This window comes from Oratosquilla oratoria, unplaced genomic scaffold, assembly GCF_046742065.1.
Source record: "Oratosquilla oratoria isolate Oo_2021 unplaced genomic scaffold, ASM4674206v1 SCAFFOLD93, whole genome shotgun sequence".
Taxonomy (NCBI): domain Eukaryota; kingdom Metazoa; phylum Arthropoda; class Malacostraca; order Stomatopoda; family Squillidae; genus Oratosquilla; species Oratosquilla oratoria.
In genome coordinates this window covers 85,243-95,289 of record NW_027467757.1, presented here as the reverse complement: position 1 = coordinate 95,289, position 10,047 = coordinate 85,243, and positions in this window count along the sequence as shown.

Genomic DNA, 10,047 nt, shown 5'->3' with positions numbered 1-10,047 from the left:
CACTTTTTGTCTGGAGTAAGTGTATAATGATTAGGTATTTCTCGATATTTGCATGCTGATCTTCTGCATTTAATTTGAAAAATGATGTTAAACTTACCACAGTTTTCCAAAATTCTTGAAAAGTTATTCACAATTCGCCTTGACTCATTTCTAAAAAAAATGACGTCATTTACCATAGTCAATATGGATTTCAACGAAATCTTTCAACGTCTACAGCAGTAATGGAATTAATTGAAGAGATAACTAACAATATAGAACAAAAGAAAAAGACAGCCGGCATATTTATTGATCTTAAAAAGGCATTTGACACAGTAAATCATGAAATCCTAATTCGAAAGGCCGAATACTATGGGCTAAGAGGTAAAGTTAATGACTGGTTAAAAAGTTATCTAAAAAACAGGAAACAATATGTGGCCATTGAGGAAGAAAGATCACACATTCTACCAGTTACATGCGGAGTACCTCAAGGTTCAGTTCTAGGACCCAAACTATTCTTACTATACATTAATGACATTACAAATGTATCCAACCTTATGAAATTTATACTGTTCGCCGACGATACCACCATTCTATGCTCCGATACAAATTCCGACAAACTGATCAAGACAATTAATGAAGGATTATGTCAACTATCCAACTGGTTTTCAGCCAATAAGCTATCCTTAAACGTATCAAAAACTAACTACCTGCTTTTCTACAAAAATAATGAAAGTACTAAGCCGATCAAAATAAACAACGAAATTATTGAAAAAGCGTCCGTCAGTAAATTCCTAGGCGTGTATTTAGACGATCAACTTAATTGGAAACATCATATAAATCACGTGATAAATAAGATATCCAAAACTTTAGGAATTATGCATAAAATGAGAAATATTCTCAATGAAAATACCCTACGTACCATTTATTGTAGTCTACTACTACCATACTTAAACTATTGTTCAGAAATTTGGGGTAATACTTATCAAACTAATCTTCAACGCATAATTACCTCTCAAAAAAGGGCACTGCGTATAATCTGCAATGTAGGTCGTTTGGAACATACAAATAATTTATTTAAAAAACTAAATCTACTCAAATTCAATGACTTAATAAAGTACAAAACTGCCATTGTTATGCACCAAATCTACAATAAACACATGAATCAAAACATATTGAAATTTTACTCAACTTACGAAACTCGCTATGCGACTAGGCAAACAAACGACTTCTTTAAAACTCAATACAGAACAACCAAAAAAAGCCAATGCTTATCTATTATAGGTGTTAACACATGGAATAAACTGGAAAAGGATTTACCTAAGACAAAATGTTTATCATCATTCAAACGATACTTAAAAAAGTCTTTAATCTATAAGTATTAGTATATTGAACACTTCAGGTCCATTTCATGGTTGTATTCATGTAGAAACTGCCCAAGTCTGCCGCTCTTTTTTTTTTCTATTCCAGCAGGTCACGGTGACCCAGATCTGCGCATTAAGCAATTATCGTCCCGTCAACAATCGACCTGACCTCTCACCTCTCACCTGACCCCCACAAGTTGCGATGCTCGCTCGTGCCCCCGATTTCTACGTGAGGTCGGAGTTAGCGGACGTCGTGACGCATGCCATTGTGTGTGTGTATATATGTGTATGCATGTATGTGTGTATATATGTGTGTAGATGTGTATGTACCATACTACCATGTAACAAAAATAAATAAATGAAAATAATTTTTTCCTTAAGGGAGAGCAACTCCCCATAAGCTTTGCTTCTCGCTCTCCCTTTTCAACTACCAATTTTGTAAAAAAAAAATGTATATATGTATGTCTAATTGTATTTAATATTGTTGAATAAACCTATATAAATAAAAAAAAAACTTGTATTTTTTGGATTAATAATTCTTTGTTGTAAATTATCTGGATTGAAATAAACTCTTTGTCCATTCTCAAGGTAATTGTCAAGTTGTTGAACAGCTGGATGTCTCATGTGTATATTGAATTCAAATATTCTCCATGCAGCTTGAAACTTCATTACTATTCAAATATCTACTTGAAATGTAATTGTCAACCTCATTATAGTCCTCACCACTTCTTAATTGTAATACTGCTGCATCACTGCCTTTATTCAGATACTTTATTATGTACATTATCGATTGTACTGAACAACAAATTTCAACATTAATGTGAGCTTTGAATGCTTTTAATAATAATGGATTGTAAGGCACTATCCATCAATTATAATTATCAATGGTGTAGGTTTTGCCATTTCTGACTATTGTTGCACTTTGACCACCATTTTCACTATCTCTCCTTCTATACAATGGATATCCAGATATTTCTGACCTTGCATGAGCTATAAAAGCTTTAGGATATTTTTTTGAGCATTTTGAATTGTTCATGCATGGACTGATTATTGTGATCACCACATGGCCCATGCACCATCTGGTTTACAAAAATATCGTATAATTCTATATCAATTGATGGATCTGGTATCTCTGCAGATGTTATTAAATCTATTTTGTCTGCATGTATAGTTTGTTCAAGCCATAATTATATATGCGCATGTGGTAAGCCTCTTTTTTGCCACTCAACTGTGTAAATGTATGCTTTCACTTTACCAAATATTCCACTTTTCTTTTTAACCAAAACATCCATCATTTTATTTAATTTTTGTTTAAATACTCTTGCCACAATGTCATGTCTATCTGCTGGATTTTGGCCATTTTGTAGATTTTCTGTTATTTCATCCCACTTCGGATTGCATGTAAAGGTGATGAATAAATCAGGTCTACCATACTCTCTTACATAACACATAGCATCTTGTGTTCTTTCTTTCCAATATCTTGGACTTCCAATATAACTTGATGGTAGTATAACAGCTTTTCCTAAATCTTGTGGATTAATATTTCTATCACTGTTCAAGGCATCTTTAAGTAATGAATATTCTTCCACTCTAAGTTTAGTTTGATTATTTTGTATGTATAACAACCTTTCAAACTCAATTTTTGCGTACATATCAACTAAGAACATTTGAAATAGTCTTCTACACTTTATTATTTGATTCCATTCGTTTCTTGTATTTGATATGAGTAGTACTTTCGGCATGTTACTTTTTTGTTAGGAATGGGAATATCACTTCCAGGCCTGTATAGTGGAATATTGAATTTATAACCATCATTTCCTCTCCAATATATCAATGGATATTGTAATGCATCATATGATCTGTGCAATTCATCAATTTTCCTTATTGTATTATCTTTATAAGTGAATACAATATTCCTTCTTGGAAATTCATTACCAACCATTACTAAACCAATATCATCTGATAATCTATCATTGTATCTTCTTACATGTTCTCCACTTGGTACTCTGTCTGCACATATTGATAATTTTAATTCTCTTTACAAGGGAAAAGGGGACAAGTGTGAATGTAGTAGTTTCAGAGGGATTAGCTTGTTGAGTGTAGTTGGGAAGGCGTATGGGAGGATCTTGGTTGAGAGGATTAGGAGAGGAACAGAAGGAGTAATTGGTGAGGAGCAGTGTGGATTTAGGACAGGTAGAGGTTGTGTAGATCAGATCTTTGTGGTAAGACAGATATGTGAGAAAGCTATAGGAAAGGGGAAGGATGTTTTTTGGGCTTTTATGGATCTGGAAAAGGCTTATGATAGGGTAGACAGGAAGGCACTGTGGGAGGTTATGCAGATATACGGGATAGGAGGAAAGCTTCTGGGAGCTGTCATAAGTTTTTATGAGAATAGTAGAGCTTGTGTCAGGATTGGAAATGGAGAGAGTGAGTGGTTTGAGGTAAAGGTGGGACTTCGTCAAGGATGTGTTATGTCGCCCTGGCTGTTCAACTTATACATGGATGGGGTGGTGCGAGAGGTAAATGCAAGGGTAGTGGGCAAGGGATTGGAGATGGTTAAAGAAAATGGAGAAAAGTGGGAGGTGAGCCAGCTGTTGTTTGCGGATGACACTGCGCTTGTGGCAGGATCGGAGGAGGGATTGAGGAAGTTGGTGGCAGAGTTTGGGAGAGTATGTGATAGAAGAAAGCTAAAGATAAATGTGGGTAAAAGTAAGGTGATGAGATGTACAAGAGGTGAAAGTGGCAGTAGACTGGAAGTGAGCATTAAGGGAGAGCGACTGGAGGAAGTGGATAGTTTTAGATACTTGGGTGCAAATGTGGCAGGGAAAGGTGGAGTGAAAGTGGAAGTAGAATGTAGATTGAGAGAAGCGAGTAAATGCCTTGGTGGATTAAAGAGTGTAATGAGGAATAGACATTTGGGAATGGATGCTAAGAGGAGACTGTATGAAGGAGTGATTGTGCCAACAGCACTGTATGGGGCAGAAACATGGAACATAAGAGAAGAAGAGAGAAGGAGTTTGAATGTGTTTGAGATGAGGTGCCTGAGAAGTATGATGGGGGTTACTAGGCTAGATAGAGTGAGAAATGAGGAGGTGAGGAGGAGAACAGGGGTGGAAAAGGAGCTGGGAAATAGGGTTGATGAAAGAATATTAGGATGGTTTGGACACATGGAAAGAATGAGTGAAGAAAGACTAGTAAAAGAGGTGTGGAAGGCAGATGTGGAGGGAGTGAACATGAGGGGACGTCCTAGGATGAGGTGGATGGATGGGGTGAAGGGGGCTTTGGGGAAGAGGGGAATGTCTGTTGAGGAAGGACGGGAGAGGACAGAAGACAGGGGTGAATGGAGAATGGTTGTATATGGATGATGTAGTGATAGCATGAGGTGGAATGGGCGGGTGGATGGGAGGTGAAGTAGTATGTGTGAGTAAAATTTGACGCTGCCCATAGGGATTTCTCCCCGTCCTCTCATTTTATGCAATGGGGGGACGGAGAGTGTGGGTTGCCGATTTAATGAAGTGGCCTTGCTATGGATGTGCTGTGTCTTGCGACACTGCTTCTGACCCAGGGCAGTGGACAAGGTGCAGGGATGACCCGTCATCCAGGAGGTGCTAAGATAAGAGGGAGGGTGGAGGGGTGTGGAGTGTATTCAGGGGTGGAATGGGTGGGATTGCTTTTGTGCCTTTTTCTTTTTGGCTACCCCCTTTGTAAGGGGAAAAAGCCTTGGTATATGTATGTATGTATGATTAACGAATGATGACATTGTCTTTATTTGTCGTATTAATTCATTGTTTTGTGTCAACATGTTTTGTAAATCTCTGATAGTATGAAGATTAGTTTCCTTAAATCTATTATTTCTAATATCTGCCTGTCTATCCAAATCATCAATAAAATAGATTTGTGCATATTTAGAATTATTTTCAACTTCGTTATATAAAGATCCAATTTTATGATAAATTTGCCCTTGTATTTTGAACACAGGCATAAAACCTCTTATTTCAGTTGATTGATTCATTCCAAATGATGTCATTGAAAACAATTCATTATATTTCCTTATATTTTTCAAAAAGTTTTTTGAATCTGAAGTTTGGCCTTCCATTAATGTTCTAAGTGGTTCAGGTGGTTGACCAATTGTTTTAAGTTTTACCTTACCGTTAGAACAGCATAAACCTGCAGGCTCACTTTGAAATAGTTTAGCTCGACAATATTTAAAAATTTTATTCATTTGACCAATATGTGCCATATTTGTATAATTTTTTGAGCTTTGGTATGTAAACGCTACACCATAGTTATTATTAGTCTGTTTTTGAGCATAATCATTCTGTCTTGACTGTAATATTCTTGCATTTTGCTCCAAATTCAATTGATTTCTCTGACTTCTATGTGCATCTCTATCAATTTCTAAAATTTCCTGTCTCCTTTCATCATTAAGGTTTTCTCTCTCATTTCTATGTGCTTCTCTATCAATTTCTAAAATTTCTTGTCTTCTTTCATCATTAAGGTTTTCTCTCTGACTTCTATGTGCTTCTCTATCAATTTCTAAAATTTCTTGTCTTCTTTCATCATTGAGGTTTTTTCTCTGACTTCCATGTGTGTCCTTGTCAATTTCCCTTATTTTTTGCTTTTGACCATCAGTTAATGATTTTCTTCTCCTTTGATATTCCCTATTTCCATTCCTAATTCTCTCTTTTTCTTCTTCATCCATCTCACTTATTTTCTTTTTTTTTTACTATTACAATTTTCACTTATTTTTCTTTTTCTACTTCTACTGTTAACAGTGTTAATGATAATATTAGAATTCATACTAAAAGAATTCAAGTCTGAAACACTACCGCTATAATTACCAGTTTTATTGAGGGAATGAGGAGGTAACGACCGCAAAAGCATGGTAACTGATGTAGAAGTCGGTGAATCTGTTGCAAATAGCGATCACAACCTAGTTAGATTCAAACTCCTAAACAATTTTAGAATAGATACTTGTCTTTCTAAAATACCCGATTTCAGTAAAGCTCAGTTCATAGGACTACGTCAGGAGCTTCAGCTTACAGATTGGGAGGCAAAATTAAACGAAAGACCTGTAGATCAGATGTGGGAAATATTTCAAAATACACTCACTAAGATGATTCAAACTTACATTCCTTTTAAGGACAGATGTCCCCCAAATCAGTCTCGCCCAAAGTGGCTTGACAAAGAAACTGAAAAAAGTATTGCTAAAAAGAGACAGGCTTATAAGAAATATAAGTGCTCGGGTGCATCTAATGACTATGAAAGTTATGTATCAATACAGAGAGATTTAAAAAAGACAATAAGAAAAAGAAAACGACAATACGAAATGAACATCGCTGATAAATCCAAAGAGAATCCCAAAGAATTCTATAGTTACATTAGAGATAAAAAGGTTGTTAGGAATCACATTGGTCCACTATTATCTGCTGACGGTCAACTTGAATATTCAAATGAAGGTATGTGTAATATCTTAATTAATTTAGCTCGGTATTCCTAAACGAAACACCTCAAAGTGAACTCCAAACTGAAACCTGTGAAAAGTCTAGGGCAGTGATTCTTGACCAGGGGGGTGTGGATCATTTCCAGGGGTGTAACGGGATCGTTACATGGTCTCCAGGAAGGGTTACTTTGCCACACCTTTGATTTTTTCTGGTTTATTCTTAACAAGGTCTAAGACTTAAGATTTACACTTATACACAATTTAACTCTAGGGCACGTCACAAGAACCGACCGCTCCTGGGCTCTTGCGGTGGAGTTTTGATCTCCGGAAATGTGAAGGTCAGCACTTCTCGAGTTGCCTTCCATCGTGGTGTTTACAATAATGTCTTGTTAGTCCGTTGTCCCACATGGGTGGGGCAACTGCACAAATTACCTATTGTTCTCTTGGTTATAAATACTAATTATATATCCAGGAGGGTGGCTTGTTTATATGTAATGTTTCCGTGTGTTATGTCTGATGGCATCCACTATGTGTGTGTGTTCGTGAGTTCGTGTGCGTCTGGTGTGTGTATGCTCGGGGTGGTATGCTAGGCTGTTAAGATGTCCACTCAGCAATTCGAACGGACGTGGTCTGGCGCCAAGGAGTCCGGTGAGTGAGTGTGATATTGTTCACCATGCATATGGTGACGTATATATATCGCCCTCCCCCTGGGGTTAGGTGTCTCCCGGCACCTAATGTTACACGGTTAACAAAATATTGATACATATATATATGATTATATAGTTATATAGTCAGAAATACAAAATCTTTGGGTGGATATATGTGGAGAAGGGGGGGGGGTGATGTTGAGGTGATTGTGAGGTCCCAAGAGGGCACTTTGAACTAGAAGGATGGATATGCGATGTTGTGTCTCTGAATAGGGATTAAGGTTGTGTCTCACCAACATTTCATATATTTTCAACTATCACATGAAAGTTTATACTATACTTCACATATCACTGTCGTAATTCACATTTTCAAATGTCATATTGTTTTCATATGATACTTCACATATCACTGTAGGGAATCACATTTTCAAATGTTGTGCTAGAGTTCATGTGATATTTCACAAGGCACTGGTTGTGATTCACAATACAGGTAAACGTCGACTTACGATGGCATTAGGTTTCGATAAATCCATCGTAAGTCGATCCCCAATTTGTGTATCACTCTGTTCCGTGGTCACTGTACCTAGCCTACCTGTATATTAACCACCAGAGATACTGAATATAGCCTATTAAACATGTACAGTAGTTTATTTAATTATTTTTATCCTTTTTACCATATTCAAACACTATAATATGTATTTTCAGTACGGAACTTAAATCTCGCGGGCAGCAGCCAATGCCAGCCGTACGACGTGTCGTAATAATACTCGCATCATAAAATATAGTCACCGCTTATATCGATCGTTCTCTCTTTCACCCGCGAATTTTGAAAACCACAGAGAATGGGATTCAGGGCACATTTGAGAGAATGTAAAAACACAGGGGAGACTACAATAAATATAATCAAGACGCCGATATGGCAGCGTCGCGAATCCACTTGCTCCTCATGACGCCTACGTGTGCGGCACCGTATGGAAGGGGTTAAATATATATCGTCGTCGTCGTCGCCATCGTAAAGTCGAAAAATCGTAAGTCGCGGCCATCGTAAGTCGACGTTTACCTGTATATGTTTTCTGTAAAATTCTTATCACGAGTTTGTATGGTTATATATGTTATTATGGTATTCAAGATATTGGATGAGACACAAGATCAAACTTAATCTAGGTTTACAATAATTTGGGAAAGGGAGGTTAAAATTGTTTGATGGTCTTATTTCATGCAAAAGAATTTCGTTAGTATCACTAATATAGAAATGATGAGATTGAGAGGGTAGTGGATGCATAGGGTAAAAATTTATAGTGCAGATCTAAGGAGTCCATATCAAGAGTAGTTGATTTATTTAGGAGACGTACCATGTCTATCTTACTTGGAAGGATGGTATCGGGGATCTTGGGGAGGGGTGGGAGTGTTAGTTGAGTTATGGGACCTAGATCGTGGGTGGTGTTGAGAGTGCCTTGGTAGTGTAATTTGTTGGGAAGGAGCATTGAGTCCATCATATAGATGTGGCAGGTGTCTGGTAGAGTGATAGAGCCGTTGATCCTATGATGGGAGGGTGGTTTGTGTAGGCATATCACTGATACTAATGTGGGGTGGGGAAGAAATATGAAGTGTTTATGTCCTACGTGGGTGTGGTGTATTTGAGTGTTGTCTGAAAAGCGAAAATCACATGTCTCGGAAAAATTGACTTTGGGTGTTGTGAGTTCTGAGAGGCAAGGTTGAGACTTGGTTAATTGGAAATGGAAGGGGTAAGCTGGACAGATATGGAAGTTGGGTCGTGCTATCTTGCAAGCTGCTATGGTTTCTGGTGAGGTCAGTGAAATCCACTTACCGTCTGTTGATTTTAGGATGGTGGAAGTTGGTAGGTTGAGGGTCATTGTGCGGTTTTGATAAGGGTAGTGGAAGGGATAAATTTCCCAAAGGGAGAATCTCTTGATCGGGTCCATAGGTATGTTGATAAGAATAAATTCTTGAAAAATAGTTGATGCTAGGATGGGGTAGTAGTGTTGTATTTCATTCTGGAGGGAGAAGGGGGTGAGTTTCAATGTATTGTGAGCTTGTCGTACTGTTTGACTGAGTTGGTTTGGAGTGATCATTTGAGAGTTGACTATACCTGCGTGGGCGTTCCAAATATCTCTCTGGATTAGATTACTGTTACTCAGTAATCGATCTAGTTTTTTTTCTTTTTTATTTAGGTGGTGAAGGAAGAAAAGGGCTATTTGTGAATTTGAAATCTTGGATAACTGGGAAGTTGTGAATGCTGTGAGGTGGTTGATTTGTTCAACTACTGAATTTATTGAGGTGGCGAGAAGATCGATGTTTTTTGAGTTTAGATCTATAATTTACCCTGTTTGTGTAGTACTTCTGTTATATTTCCTATGTGTGAGTGGATTGTTTTTATGTCTTGTTCAGTTGCAGTCCCGAACAGGGAATTAGATATGATGCCCATGAAATCGAACAGGCCACGTTTGACTCTACTGTTCTTTGGGTCTTCATTTTCTGGTTTGGGAAGGTGGTATATTGTGTATTTAATTGTGTTCATTTTTTTCGTGTAGGGCGTTGACGTTGTGGTATAGTGTCATTGCGATTTCATAGTTTTGATCTGTGGTGTTGGGTATTT